General features: G+C 34.2%; 1 long non-coding RNA gene across 1 annotated transcript; it reads left to right on the top strand.

Moving 5' to 3' along the window:
* Positions 1–808: 808 nt before the first annotated feature.
* On the top strand, positions 809–5560 carry LOC107763927 (uncharacterized). Its single transcript, XR_001643135.2, has 2 exons — positions 809–1049; positions 5148–5560. It is a non-coding gene; the product is annotated as an uncharacterized LOC107763927 (long non-coding RNA).
* Positions 5561–7613: the final 2053 nt, after the last annotated feature.

Raw genomic sequence — 7613 nt, forward strand, 5'->3', positions numbered from 1 at the left:
GATAATAAGCGTATCTGAATGCTAGGAGGAATAGGTTAAAAATAGTACTAAGATTTTTTAGAATTTTTCAGATAATAGGCGTATACGATAGATAATAGGATTGTTGATTTGGTTATTTAAGGAAGAATAATGATTTCTGGTTTACAGAAGAATTAAAGAGTGAAATATTAGAAAATAAATTAAACAAGAAAAAAAATTAAAAAAATGTATTCTAGATACAACTTATACTATATTTTGTTAAACATTTAAATGTCTAACCTTTATTTTTAACTTCTAATTACTTTTATAAAGAGATGTGTGAGAGAGAGGATGAGGGGGGTATAATTAAGATTATTTAAAAAGTGATTTTGGACTTTTTTATATAGCACAAAATATAATATACGAAAAAAATGATCAAGAGAGAAAAATGACTTAATTAGTAATAGGAGAAAGGGGAATTGACTTAGATTATTTAAGGAAGGATGTGGAGAAATTGAATGATATGAGTATGAGAAAAAAGGAAGAAGAAAATTAAAAAGGAAAGCAAGGTGAAAAAAAATGAAAAGAAGCTTAGGAAAGGTCGGAACGGGGAGATAATATTGGAATGAATTAAAATAAATATAAGGTGTACATGAAGAAAATTATCAAAACAAAAAATGATAGGAAAAAAGGGATGGATTATTAAATGTTTAATTAGTAAAGATTAATTTTCTTTATAAAAGTAATGATATTAAAATTTAACTTTATATTAATTCTTTTCACGACCACAATGGAAAATTACCCATAAACTTTCTCATTAAAATACAGAGAATAGTGATTTGTCTCAATTGTCACGTTTCCAAATTTATCAAAGGGCTGCGCATTTGCGTTCGTCCATTTCTTTTCTGTGGAAAATTAGGAAAGAAAGAATGGGAAAGAGGGTAGGGAGAGGTGGAAGAAGGGACGATTTGCCGTCGCCGTCGATCTTGAGTCGATCTGTAGACTCCGTATTCGATTTCGTCCGTTTTGCTGAGTTCGAGATCCTCTTCGTCCTCTTCTTCGTTGTAGCTTTTGTCATTTTCAAGGATCTGGTTAGCCTTCTTTCCCTTTATTACCACTTCTTTTTTGTGCTTTTTATTTGCTACTGATAAGTCTCTTTTTGAAGCCGGGAGGGGTAATTTTGATTGTTGTGACTCACTGACTTGTGATTTGTGGTAAGTGTTTAACCCAAAAATAGTTTCAGGAATAAGCAATTAAATTTATTTTTAAGAGGTCACTAGCAACAGGTTCGAATCAAAGTCTGATAGAATGAAGCAAGAGATTAAACTAAAAAACGCTGTGTATGAAGTAACGAAAGTAAGCAAGAATAAGTAAGAATGATCTTATTGATTTCAGCCGTAAGCCACAGTGCTTGCAAAGTGAAAAGGGATTGCCAGATGATAGTACAATAATCTTTTTTTAAGAGTGAGTACAGTGAATTCTCATGGATGTTACTAGCAAATAGAATAGGGGTATTTATAGCCTAAACCTAACGCTAACATGATCATCCCCACTTCCACACGCCGCTCCAAGTGGTTAGCAGATTCCGAGATCCTCGCCGGTTGTGGGTAATGAATTCGGCATAATGGGCGCAGATGAATCCCTGATATTTCGGGACCCGTTGAGGACCAATTCAAGCCCCGGGCCACAACCTTATTGATAGATCCCCGGAGCCGTCTTAGAAGCGATCCTCCATGACCCGATGCTTGCCTCCCTGTGAGTGAGTCACCGAACCACGCATATTTTCTATGCAGGTCGAACTTTGTGGCCATCTCATTCCTGGAATAAGATGTTGTGTCATCACGCGATCTGTCCACGTGTCAGTGTCGATTTTTACCAATACCATATGGATCTGCCAAGGTAAGATTACAAATGACCCAAAAGTATATCAGAGGGTAAAATCAAGATATTTCCATAGTAGAGCTGTAAATTTGGAATTTTTTCCCTCTACATTGATAGCAAAATAGCGTAATGAATGGTTTCAGATCCCAGCTGTAACTCAGTGTGAGCACTCGGCTCCAACTTTGATGCTTAGATTTACCCGCCACCTATGATGCAGGCACTGCCTGGTCGATTACTCATGTGCCTAAGCTGGCACAGATGTAATTGTCATTCATAAATTAAAAAAAGGGCGTAAAATAGTAGGATGGAAAACCCAAGCTATATGCCAGTGCTTCCTCTTGTTAAAAATACCATGCCAATTTGCAATTTTTCTTCTTTGAAGCGCCAACAATTTTAGCAATCAAAGCATCAGTTGGTTGTTGTTGTGGTGGTTGTGGGGGGGGGGGGGGGGACTGTTTTTTGTATTGTTTTCTAGACAGAACAAAATAGATAGTAGGAGCAAGTGTGAGCTTCCTGAGCCAAGGTAATAAAGTTCTCTCCTTTAGAGATTTGCAGGCACCTGTTTAACTTTCTAGATCCTAAGACTCTAAATTTCTCTAGATTGGATAATCCTAGGCATGTATTTGCACAAATGCTTCAGATCAGGGCATAAGAAGGATAAGTGAAGCAGATTAAGAAGCATTACAGAGTTCACGAAACCATGTTGAATGAATCCATGATTACTGTAAAGTTATAGCCTTTGGGCCTAACTCAACCCAAAAGTAGAGGACGATTGTCTAAGACCATATAAGGAAACCACAACCAATTACCTCAACCAATGTGGACTTGACAACCCCCCCCCCCCAACCAACACACACACACCCAGGACCGGACAACTGGAACGTGGATAACATAATAGGGGGGCTTAACATTGAGAAACACCAGGATCAGTGAGTTTGGCTCCAATATCATGTTGAGGAATGGAAAACATGACTTATAGTAGTGCATAGTTGTAAAAGTTTTTGTTGATATAGCTTTACCTTGTTTTACTTCAGGTAGATTACCCTTTCAACTGCAGCTATCTCATAATAAATGGCTTTAATTAACCAATGGAGCTAAATTAGTTTTCTTGTCAGTTCAACTTATATTCACTTCCAAACACAATATCTACTCCCTCTATCAGATTAAACCAATTGTTCATATCTGTAAACATCGACTATGAGCTGCAAAACTTAACATGAGTTTTGTGTTTGACATGGATGAACACGTGAACATATCATCTTTAGAAACAAAGATACAGTCAGAAGACCTTTTAGAATTATGTGGGGGAAAAGATATAGACATTTACCGTTTATAATGTATCTGTCAGTGTATGCCAAATGAAAAAAAAAAGGTTGTCATTAGAAAACATTATTATCAGGCAAGTAGGAACATCTGATATTCCGCTTTTCCTTTTTTTCAATTCGGCTTTCCCGAAATTTCTAACTTGCGGTTTCATCCACCCGCTAGAACAAGAAAAGCAGAGTACTCAAACTGTGTATTTGAGGACATAACAATCCGATGGTCAGTGTTGCAATGATTTTAGAATTATGTGCTTGTTTCTTCTACGTGAAGTTAGGCAGCTGATGGTCTTGAATATTAGTTTATGCAGCATCCTGGCTCTTTTTGTTTAGGGGACATAAAAGGCAGCAAGTATTGAGATACTTATCAAAAAGAAAAAAAATGAAGGAAGTATTGAGATTGTAAAAAGAAACATGAAAAAATAAATTTTTGAGAAAATCTAAGTGGGAATGAGAGGATTTACATTAAATGTGTGACCTTCAATGAGCTTTCTAGTTGTTCATCCTTGTTCTCTTCCAAGGATTTTATTGAGAAAAAAGGTCCTTAAATTTTTCCCCCCTCCGTTTCTTTTCAATAGTTAGTGGCACATTAAGGCTTCAGAAAGAGTGAGGAGACTGCAGGATGGAGAAGTACTTATGGGTGACTGTGGCAAGTCCATACTAGTTTTAATTCCCCCTACCTATTTTGTTGATCGGGCATGCGTTTTATCTAACATGGGGCGAGGGGTAAGCCTTGTGGGTGTTTAATTTTTAATGTCATATAAATAAATAAAATACATTAAAATTGTAGAAAATTCAAGAATGTATATATCTAGTTAATACTCTAGTTCCTAGTAATTCAAAGAATAAAAATGACAATAACATAAAGTTGTTTGAAAACCTACAACTGGAAAAAAAATCACAAATACTCATTATAATACAGTAGTCGAAGTAGAGTCTTTAAAACAATATTTAAAGTAGAGTGCTAAAAATCTAAAACCAAAAACTAACTTGAAAAGAATAAATTAAAGAATGCAACAAAAAAACAAAACTTGAACAAAATAAAGCTTAAAGAAGGAAGTTGCAAGCGAGGAAGTAGAGTAAGTGTTGGAGGACAAAAACAAAGGTCGAAAGAGTATTTGTTACTCTGGAAACGACAAAGAGAAAAAATTATGAAATTAGGATAAACAATTAGAAAAGACCTTTAACTTATGAGTTTTTTTAGTTTAGGTTAAAAAAAAAATTACTAAGTAACTTTAGCTCAAATTTAAGAAAGTTCTCCGGACTTATGCCCCAAATGAATGCCCAAAACGTTAGGACTTACGCGTAAGCAAACGCCCCGAAGTTTCCGAATTACCCCCCCCCCCCCAAACTCCCCCACCCCCCACCCCAACTATACTTGCCCCCAACCAATGTGCCTCAGTGCATTTTTGGTACGCCTCACGCCGAGGCTCGCCTAGAAAACGCCTTTTAAAATACTGATGCTGATGTCTAGGGAAGCAATGGTACAATTAATTTGGGATGATGTTAAGAGTAATAATTAGGATTTTTCACCCTACCTTTCTGTCCCCAACCTTTTTGGGACGGAAGGTAGTTGTTTATTTGGAGGAGTAAAGTATTTTGATGTTACACTCTTGCTACATCAGTGCTTAGAATTGGCTATCCAGATCCAACCATGACTTTAGAGATGGTTTAGCTACAGCTGCAAAAGTATTTCTGGAAAATCTAGGGGTGATAACAAGGAAAACTTGGAGATTGGTGAGCATTGTGATTCAAAAGGATGGAAGAGTTTCAATGTCAATTAGACTCAGCTTATGAGGCTTTTCTGTTTATAGTCTCATTTGAAATCTCATTGGTCCTGTAACTGAGATTCAAAATCGTGAAAGAATATGAATTAGTTAGTTACAATTATTTCTTTGTTAATGCAAGATTGATATGCATTTTCCGAGTTTAGTAATTATACATATACACTTTTGTCTTTAGAATTTATGTTCTTTCTTCTTTTCCCAGACTTCAAGGCCGGAGTATAATCAGATCATGGTGACGAAGCCAGATTGGTGGCCTTACTAGATAGACAGTAGACTGCACCTGCAGGGTGTTTTCCTTGTCTACTTCAAGTGTATGGATTGCTCTGTACATTCTTTTCTAAAGTGCACTCAGATGTCTGGATCCGATTTTGAGATTTACTACTCCTTTCTTTACCTTTATTGCATATGTTGTCTCAACTAGTTAGTTATATGGGAGAAGGAGATTTCTTTTACCATTGAGCTTTTTGTTCTTTGAAATATGAAGAATTAGTGGAGTGTAGTTTTCTTGTTTTGTCCCTTCATTTTGCTTTGGGGGTGGAATGAGGAATTGTTGATTGATATTGTTAACAGGAAGTCAAACTTTGAAATCAGGATTTTATGGGAAAGAATTCCACCAATTTAAGTAGTCTTGTTTGTCATACTGAAAATTCAGCAAATGCATATTGGGTCTGGTAATATATGTACTCCCTACGTTAACTTTTATTTGTACACTTTTGACTTTACACCCTTTTTAAGAAAAAATAAAGGCAGAAATGTTCGGGACCCCCTAGACTTGGCCAACTTTTGTTTAGTCTCCCCCTGACTTTCACGTGGTCTTTAATACTGCAAATTTGATAGTCTTGACCCCCCTAGATGCTGATGTGGCAAAGAGCGTGAATACACTCTCTTTTAAGCATGTGGGAGGGAAGAAAAATTGAAAAATCAGCATAAACTTTTGACTTTACACCCTTTTTAAGAAAAAAATAAAGGCAGAAATGTTCGGAACCCCTTAGACTTGGCCAACTTTTGTTTAGTCCTCCCTAAATTTCACGTGGTCTTTAATACTCCCATGAACTTGTAAATTTGATAGTCTCGACCCCCTTAGATGTTGATGTGGCAAAGAGCGTGAATACACTCTCTTTTAAGCATGTGGGAGGGAAGAAAAATTGAAAAATAAGCTTCCAAGTAAGATATTTTTTAAATATGAATTGCCACATAATCAAATATAATGATTTATTTGTTCCAATTGTATTTATCGTTGTTTCTTCTTAATATACATTGCATATTTTATCTCAATTATATTTTTTTAGATACAATGAATATATGTTTCAACTATGTATTTCTTATCTCTTTTTTTTCGGTCCAAAACTACAACAGTTAGTTGAAACTCCATTTATTTTAGCCAAATTAAAAGAAAATTTAGCCAAGGTAATGAAATTCAAATGGTGTATTTTCTACAAAAAGAAAAAATTAGTGTATTTATTTTTCATGCAATGACTATTTATTTAAACTATGCGTTTCCTTTTTAGAGTCAAATTCGCAAGTGTTTTGTCAATTTTACTATTTTTAGCTAAAATATTTATTTAGACAATATATGGAGTTCCAACAACGTTTGTTTAGATGCGATGATAATATGTTCTAACTACATATTCCTTCCTTTCCTGACCAAATATGTAAAAGTAATTTAATTAAAATATCATTATCTTTATATAAAAAATTGTAGTCAAATTAACGTTGTTTCAATTTATTTATTTATTTTTACAGATTTTGGCACGAAAAAAATTATTTAAATAGTTGGTGGACTTAAAAAGATAAAAATATATATATTATTATTAAAAAAATACCACATGGATTAAAAAATTTCATGTGGCAACACGTGTGCCACTCCCATGGATTATTAGCGTCCAGAGGGCTGAGGCTATGAAATTGCCAAGTTCAGGGGGGTATTAATGACCACATGAAGTTTAAGGGGGAACTAAACAAAAGTTGTCAAGTTTAGGGGTTCCCGAACTATTCTGCCAAAAATAAATAAAGTATGTATTTTACAATCTTACCCATAATAATGATAGCAGTTTAAAAAATCTTGAAAAATGATTTGAGTAATAAGTAGTTAACGATAAGGGTAAAATATGAAAAAAATATCTTTCTCTTGATTTGTTAAAATGGACAAATGAAAATATATTTTTAATATAATGGACTAGTAAAAATGAATTAAGAGAGTGTTATCTTATTCAGCAATCAACATGTAATACCATCTTACATCTCTTGGATGTTTGACATTTATGGGAGCTAGATTTGTAATTGGAAATAATACCTATATTAATCCTACATTTGAATGCTATTTTTAATTCCCCATATTAATGATCTTTGATTAGTTATATTGCAATTGGTAATATTATATTTTTAATGAATTCACTAAGGAATAGAAATAAACGTGTGGAGAAAACCTTAGACCAAGATGCATGCAACAAAGCATGTCAGTTTATTCGGGTCAAGCTATATATTTAGGCAAGAATACATTTAATTAATTAAATGATAAACACACGAATAAGACACATAACATATATTTATTAGTTGACTGCACTAGGAATAAATATTTTTCATACATGTATCAGTAATGTGTATTAGATCATGCAATGGATAAAAAAAACCTTTACAACTTGACTAGCTAATCATTTTCTTAGTAATT

The sequence above is a fragment of the Nicotiana tabacum genome, chromosome 4 (genome assembly GCF_000715075.1).
Source record: "Nicotiana tabacum cultivar K326 chromosome 4, ASM71507v2, whole genome shotgun sequence".
In the NCBI taxonomy this organism is placed as follows: Eukaryota; Viridiplantae; Streptophyta; class Magnoliopsida; order Solanales; family Solanaceae; genus Nicotiana; species Nicotiana tabacum.